Here is a 9,102-nt window from a genome sequence, read left to right on the forward strand (position 1 = left end):
TTGCCCCACCCCTTAAACTCAAAACTCAATAAATAGTTCTTCACGGCAGAAATAGGCAACCATTCCGACAGGAGCCCTCTTCTTCGATATAGCGAAGGCGTTCGACAAAGTCTGGCACAACGGTTTGATATTCAAACTGTATAACATGGGAGTGCCAGACAGACTCGTGCTCATCATACGAGACTACTTGTCGAACCGTTCGTTCCGATATCGAGTCGAGGGAACGCGTTCCCGGCCCCGTCACGTCACAGCCGGAGTCCCGCAAGGCTCCGCCCTCTCCCCGTTACTATTCAGTTTGTATATCAACGATATACCCCGGTCTCCGGAGACCCATCTGGCGCTCTTCGCCGATGACACCGCCATCTACTACTCGTGTAGGAAGAAGGCGTTGCTTCATCGACGACTTCAGACCGCAGCTACCTCCATGGGACAGTGGTTCCGGAAGTGGCGCATCGACATTAACCCCACGAAAAGCACAGCGGTGCTCTTCAAAAGGGGTCGCCCTCCGAACACCACGCTGAGCATCCCCCTCCCGACTAGGCGCGTCAATACCCCCGCCCCCGCCGTTCGCCCGATCACGATGTTCGACCAGCCCATACCGTGGGCCCCGAAGGTCAAATATTTAGGCGTCACCCTCGACAGTAGGATGACATTCCGCCCCCACATCAAGACGGTACGCGATCGTGCCGCCTTCATTCTAGGACGTCTCTACCCGATGATATGTAGGCGAAGTAAAATGTCCCTTAGAAATAAGGTGACACTCTACAAAACTTGCATACGCCCCGTCATGACCTATGCAAGTGTAGTGTTCGCTCACGCGGCCCGCATACACTTAAAATCCTTTCAAATCATTCAATCCCGTTTTTGCAGGATAGCCGTCGGAGCCCCGTGGTTCGTCAGGAATGTCGACCTCCATGACGACCTGGACTTAGAGTCCATCAGTAAGTATCTGCAGTCGGCGTCCATGCGCCACTTCGATAAAGCGGCACGACACGAGAACCCTCTCATCGTGGCCGCCGGTAACTACATTCCCGATCCTGCGGACAGAATGGAAAGCAGTCGACGTCGCCCAAAACACGTCATCTCGGATCCACCCGATCCACTAACGGTGCTTTTAGGTAATTCAAGCACCGGTCACCGTTCTCGTCGAACCCGTCGCTTGCGACGAAGGGCTCGACGAGTAAATTAACTCTCAGACACAGCCCACTGAGTTTCTCGCCGGATCTTCTCAGTGGGTCGCGTTTCCGATCCGGTGGTAGATTCTGCGAAGCACGACTCTTGCTAGGGTTCGTGTTAGCAACATCGTCAGGTTTGAGCCCCGTGAGCTCACCTACTAAAGTTAGGGTTACGCTGATATAGCCTCTCAAGGCTCTCAGCTTAGGTAGGAAACAAAAAAAAAAAAATAGGCAAGGTAATTGTACTTAATCGTGCGGGCTACACTGCTAACAGTAAAACAGTCAATACCTTTCACCATTAGTTTCAATATTATCATCAAACTTTGATATAACCATTCAATTTACATATAGTTCAGTTTTTAGTTTGTTTCGGAGAGCAATTTAAAACATTCGAACAAAGTCAATTTGAACGCAACAATGCAAAATTTGTACCGTATTAGAACAACTTTACACGTACCCGAATTCCGATAACGAAGGACCACGGGCCAATCCGAAGTGGACTGAAACAATTTTCATTTCGATTGAAACTTATTGAGTTGCCTACGTCGCGCCGGGAAACGAGAGGGAATATCGAAAATTTACTTTGTCATATTACCTTGTTGCGTTCGACGGGTTTTCCATTTCGCCATAATCGAAATAGAGAAAAACGTCATCTTGTTTCATTTTTGGAATCGGAACGCACTATAGGTAGACTGAAATAAAATCTATATCTATATCTATACTAATACTAATATACTAATACTATACTAATAATCTATACTAATATTATAAAGAGGAAAGATTTGTTTGTTTGTTTGTTTCGAATACGCTCCGAAACTACTGGACCGATTTGAAAAATTATTTTTCCATTAGAAGCCGACATTGTCCCTGATGAACATAGGCTACTTTTTTTTTTTTTTTTTTTGGTTTCATGTTTGTTTTCATGTTTCCGAAGCGAAGCGAGGGCGGGTCGCTAGTTGAGAATAATTTGATAGAAAAAAAATGTTACCTAGCAAAATATGTTGTTGCTTTTTTCTGTAGTTCTTCACTACGCGAGTTTTTACACGCAAGAACATTTATACAATGAAAATGAAATAAACAAGAAAAAAAATCGATTTTTTTTTATTGAAGTCTACATTTGCATGTTTGTAATCAAACAGATTTTTTAATATTTTTGTACCAATTTTCGATTATCCGATACAAGTATTGTATGGCTACAAAATTACTTAGCTTATTTGTACAAACTAGTGATCCCGCAGAAGGCGAAATTCAACTATAATTAATTGAAATTATAAGTTTCAACATTATTATGGTCCTATTGTTACAGATTTCACCAAGACTACTCTATTGACAAATACTCGTAATATTAAAGATAAACAATACTAACCTATTCTCAATTTGACTACAGACTTTAAGCAATAACAAAAGTTTGACAATAAAAAAACAGTATATGTGTGTGTGTCAAATACATGGTAGTGTGTGTAATGTTTTCTTTATTGATTTAATCTGTTTTTGATTGCATCTGTTATGCATTCTTTTAAAAAAAATATTAGCATTGTGCACTTCTTCTATATATTCTCTATAAGCGTGGAAAATTTCATACTCCTCCGTCCGCGCAATTTTCGTAAAAAGGGATACAAAGTTTTTGCTTCACGTATTAATATATAGATATTATTACGATTTGACTTCTTTTTTTTTAAATAAGATGAATAATTTGTAGGTACCACCTACGTACCAAGTGGCCATACCTGGCCATACCAAGTGGCGTCCTTGGTAAAACACTAATAATAATTTTTAGTTGATGAACACTCAAATCTGAAATCGTTTAAAATCCCACAGGTACGGCTCCGCACTCCATATCTGTTTCGAAAAATAATTGAAAGGGGAAAGTGCACTAGCCCTTGTTTTGACTGAGCAAATAGAATTAAAATACTCCCCATATTGAGTTATTAAGCGGTCTCTTTAACAAAACAAATAAAATTCTATGTTGTATCATTAATATTGATTGTGGGGCCTTTGGTGGAGTGTACCAGACCATAGATAATTGAATTGATCGAATTTCATTAGCTTATCCAGTGTCGGGATAGTGAAAGTTGATTATTCACATCAGTAAAAAATTTTTGGACTACATTATGTGACTACAAAAATAGAGTCCTTTTACCACAAACATATTTTATTTTATATTTTATTTATTGGGTACCAACATGTTATACATCAGCACAGAACATTACAGGTAACATATACATTAATTTCACACTGAATGCTAACCCAATTACAGGTACCGACTGCATGCATTGATAAAAAAAGATATTCGTTGCATAAAAAAACCATATACTATAACATTACATGAAAACCTTACAATATTTACACATTTACACATTTACTTGTGGTAGGACCATTTGTTAGTACGCACGGGTAGGTACCACCATCCTGCCTATTTCTGCCGTGAAGCAGCAATGCGTTTCGGTTTGAAGAGTGGGGCAGCCGTTGTAACTATACTGGGAACATAGAACTTATATCTCAAGATGGGTGGCGCATTTACGTTGTAGATGTCTATGGGCTCCAATAACCACTTAACACCAGGTGGCCTGTGAGCTCGTCCACTCATCTAAGCAATAAAAAGAAATTAAATAAATAAAAAAAACCAAATACGCTATTACTTAATTGAAAAAGCTCATTGAGCAAGGTTGTAGACTTCTCATCTAAAACTATCAACAGTGCCATCAAAAAGGTCCAGAGAATACTTGCTATGAAAATTGTTTAATTCCCCAACTAGTCTGCTGAAAGGCGCGTTCTTACCGAGGTTGGTGTAGTATCTAGGAATCCTGAACACCATCAACTTCGAAGCTCTTGTCAACGTCAGCGGCACATTAAAGTTCAGGAGATATAAGAGATCAAGGACATCGTTTTCTCCATTAGCAATTTTATGCAGGAACAATAATAACTTATACTAAGGGAATAAGCAAAGTAGTACGATATAATATGAGTAATTGATGTAAACTGTAAATCGGAAAATCGGACTACGACGAAGAGTTCGACGTGCGAATTAACCCATCGATATAACCCACTGAGTTTCTTGCCGGATCTTCTCAGTGAGTCGCGATTCTGATCCAGTAGTAGATTCAGCGAAGCACTGCTCTTGCCAGGGGTAGTTTTTTTTGATTTTTATTGCCCGTGTAGGTAGACGAGTATACGGCCCAACTGATGATAAGTGGTTACCGTCGCCTATGGACTTCAGCAATGCCAGGGACAGAGCCAAGCCGCTGCCTACCGAAACCGCTTTGTTGTTGTACCGAAAGCAATGTTAGCAATGCTCTCAAGTTGAGCCCGTGAGCTCACATACCGATCCGCGCGAAGTTGGAATAGCGCCTTAAGCTACGAACGACTAAGTAGGAAAAAAAACCGGAAAATCGGTAAACAAACAAAAAAAATCCACACAGTCTCGAACGTAAAACTCCCTCCTTTCATTGAAGTCGGTTAATTTCCCGACTTGGACGTAATACATGTATGCATATATTAATCTCCTATTCTCATATTATTTAGAGCAATCAAAACATATTCGCCGACAGCAAGGGTTGGCCCCTCGCGTCCTCGCAGATTAGTATCGGCCCAGTGACTCCGTGAACCTATATCGTTAAGGTGAGACGCGAATGTAGCGAAGTTCTAAATATAGCAACACGATACGCCGATCACCCATGAAATTAAAGGTACGATGGGACGGTGTAAAGCGTGAATTACGGATAACTAGGAGGGATAACGATGGAAAAACATCGAAAATCAAAGCACGGAATTTTATCTGACATCGATTCCGCCATATCTTTATTACTGTTTCTGTACCATATTACGAATGCAACCAGAATTAGTAGTGTAAATAACCTGATTCCTCCTCGCGTCATTTTCTCATTCATGAGGGTCGTGACTCCCGCGCTGCATCAGTTTCTCCCGTACGATTTCCCTCCATCTGCTGCGATCCTTAGCTTCATGAAGGGCATTGTGGAAGTTGATGTTTAAAGAAGATCGTATTTGGTCCGACCTTCTCGTGGGATTGCGTCCTCTGAGACGTTTGCCATCTACCTTTCCTGTCACCATCGGCTGTTCTAGATTGTGACCCTCTTTACGAGCAATATGCCCGAAGAATTCCAGCACCCTACGAAGGCATATAGTGATTTACATTATAAGAACATAATAACTTATTTACAACATTTTTTGGACACTAACCCGAGGAAAACAATCTGACGATCATTCTATGAAGTGTAATTATTACTGTAAACAAAACCATACGGAAATGCGGAGTCATCGTTAATTTTCATTCAAATCATTTAAATTCTTCAAGGTCACAAAATAAAAGAAAGTTGATAAACTATTCGTATGATGTATACGCATGGATTCTTAAAAGTTTCAAACTGTTTCGGGATAAACCAAACATCAGTATTTCCTGCGGAGAGTATTTACTTGAACGGAGGCTGCAGCTTGGCTCAGCTTCTGGCATTGCTGACGTCCATGAGCAACAATATTCACTCACCATTACGTGAGCCCTATGCTGGTCTGCCTACAATATATATAAATATTTAAAAATGACTATATACCTCTACACAATATATCTATACACAAAAGACGTGCGCATTTAAAAAAATTCCATCCATCCATATCCATTTTGAGATAGCTAAAACAGAGCGTGTTCGAGTTTCACAAATTTATTAGAACGAAGATATTCCTTTGACTTATAGAAATAATTAAATTTCTAATTGGACACTTTATCTACAATTTTTTTTTCGGGTTGCATTTTTATCACACGATATTATTCCCTCATCGTGGAAGTCGTTCGTGATCGTGAGTTAAGTACGTCTTTCATTAGAAAATTTGATATTGGTGATAATTGCAAAACTAAATAAATCAATATTTAGACGACGAAAATTATATTCATCTTATTTTAAGATAATACGAACGTAACATTGTAAATTAAATAGAAAAACCATGTAAAACAACAGCTCTTAAACAGATAGGCAGCCCCCAAACAATCCGACCAAAAAGAGAAATCCCATCAAGCTAAATATAAGTTATTAGAATATACGACTTCTAAACTTAATTGAGCAAAATCGAGAATCCATGGTATTCTGCAAACGTATACGCGCGTCCCCCTAGGGATGGCTCTATGTCGATATTGGATTCAATTGTGAGAGACAGAATGAATTTTCATTTATACCTTTAATAAGTTTCGTAACGCATTGTTCTTTTGAAACAGCCAGTTTAATCAAGAAAACGCTAAATAATCTAGCGACACGATATTGTTTACATGAAATAATTTTAATAAGAATTTTGAGCTACCTGAACTAAAATAAACAACAAACAATAAGTGACTTCATTACATTAACTCTCAATCTAGGCGATCTTATGGTAAGTAATCTGTTCCGGCATTTAAAAACACATGATGAGCTTTAAAAGTATTCAAACTCTCTGAAATTAGTTTACGTTTTTTATACCATCAATGATAAACAAGTATAAGTTCAACCTGATGGCTAGTGGCTATCATCGCCCATAGACACCAGTAATGTAGGGACAACCAAACCACTTAACAGCATTTTGGCCGTGAGCTGATTTTGGCAATAAAAAAACCTTGAACCACATTTGAAAAAGATAATCTTCACGATTGACTTTCACGGCGAAGGAATAACATCGTGTAATAAAAATCATACCCAGAAAATTGTAATTTGCGCAATTCCTGGTGGTAGGACGTCTTGTGAATTCGCATGGGTACGTACCACCACCCTGCCTATTTCTGCCGTGAAGGACCAATGCGTTTTGGTTTGAAGGGTGGGGCAGCCATTGTACTATAAAAACTGAGACCTTAGAATACATATCTCAAAGTGGGTGGCGGCATTTACGTTGTAGATGTCTATGGACTACGGTAACCACTTAACACCAGGTGCCTTAACACCTTAACCAGGTGGGTCGTGAGCTCGTCCACCTATCTAAGTAATAAATAAAAAATATAGCTCATTTCAAAAACAAATAGTACGCGCCACAAAAGAGCTGATGGGACAATTTAATTAAATAGATGTTACTTGACAAATGCGATACAGCGTCGTGCGCCAGTCATTCTCCGGATCGCACAGAGTTCTAATACGTATCTCTGATTTAATAAGGACGAAATTCCCTTCTATTCATTCGTAACCTATTTACATACATAGTTCTAATTCTTGTAAGCTCCGTGGGCAATCCATTTATGAAGAAATAAATAAATTTGCATGATTAGAAAACTATTCTTGATTTAACAAAAAAAAATCGATTAAAATCGTCCGACACTAGTCGACAAATTTTAACATCGACTACAACGTACACCGCATTCACAAGACTACATTAGAAGCCTACGTTATGAATTGGAAAATGCGACACTTCTACCCTCTGAAGGGAGTCGGTATTTATGACGTTCTCTTGATTTATTGCCTGCTTCCCCCGCGCACAGTTTGTTATTCTTTGTCTCGAGGGCATCGACTTCGCCGACTCACCAGAGCTGCGCTTTACATAGCCTACAATTATCAGGTCTCGTCTGCGTCTCGTTTCCTAGCTTAATTGAGCAAATCTTCTCTTAATAGTCCCAATTATCTTGTTGCGTATTTAATCTGCAGATGAACGAAATGAATTAACTTTTTATAAAAAAATTTAATGAAACATCAAACAGTAGAGGATCTTAAATTAAAATACTAGTTTTACTGACTATTAATCAGGCCTAGACATCTTTACCTAATTCCGTTGTTGAGTACGGACGTGACGCGACATTATTATTAGCGTTTCGCCGGTTTCTGCTATCGAACTTTGACTTCTAGTGTCTAGAACAGTGATTCTCAACCTTTTTTTTGTTGCGGCTCATATTTAACGATTTCAAAATTTGGCGGCACACAAAGAAAAATATAAAAATTATTTACTTACTACCGAATCACATACATTTGCCAATTTTAACGAAAGAAAAGGTGCAGTAACTACTATGCAACATCTTGTAAATCCCAACTATCACTAAAACAACACGTTTTGTACGCAGAAGAGGCAAGTGTGCGCCGACTTGAGACATATTCCTATTGCTATGCACGCCGCTTCATCATAGTTTGGCACTAAGAAAAACCGCGTTGCAAAGCAAATAATAAAATAATTAATTTTTTTGTGGATTTAAATTTATATTCATGTTAAAAAGATTTTTCTTTTTAAATGATATAATTTAATAATATTAACATTATTATATATTTGAAAAATTTGGCAGCACACTTTGGCGGCACACAAAAGTGCCGCGGCACAGTGGTTGAGAATCACTGTTCTAGAACAACAGCTATTTCAATACAAATAAGTTTTCCACCTCAAGTTTCATAATAAACGATGGCATTCCGGATTCGACCTTTCGATTTAATCGAATAATAGTCAGTGTGTGTCAATACATCTTTTTATTCACGCAAACGAAAAAAGTTTTTCCACAAACTGAGATTTTCTCTCATAAAAAGTTGGAAGAGATACATCCAGATCCTTAATGTCTTTAACAGATAAATTACTTCTGTCTAGAATAGGACCCGGACCTTTTGGATTATCAAATCAGAATCACTAAGCCATAAGGAGACAAGGCGACATCAATTTCATCGCAGCTACAATCTTCAATTAATAACATTACAGAACTTTAGATAACACTAAATATTTTATGGGTAAGTTCTTTTTGTTGGTTAAATTTTAGGTAAGTTCTTATTGTATAACATACTAATTGGGCATAAAATGCTAATTTCATAATTATTGAATAGTTGCTAAAATCAAATACTATGAAATAAATTACAGACCATTCATATTCAGAAAAAGTCACATCAATCATCTCAGAATAACATACATACATAAGTACTCGAAAGTATCTCCAAAACATTGCTGTTTGAACTGAGCTTTGTTTAAATTCTTCCCAGCGATACTGCGAGTTGATTCG

This window comes from Bombyx mandarina, chromosome 18 (genome assembly GCF_030267445.1).
Source record: "Bombyx mandarina strain Sakado chromosome 18, ASM3026744v2".
Classification (NCBI taxonomy): Eukaryota; Metazoa; Arthropoda; class Insecta; order Lepidoptera; family Bombycidae; genus Bombyx; species Bombyx mandarina.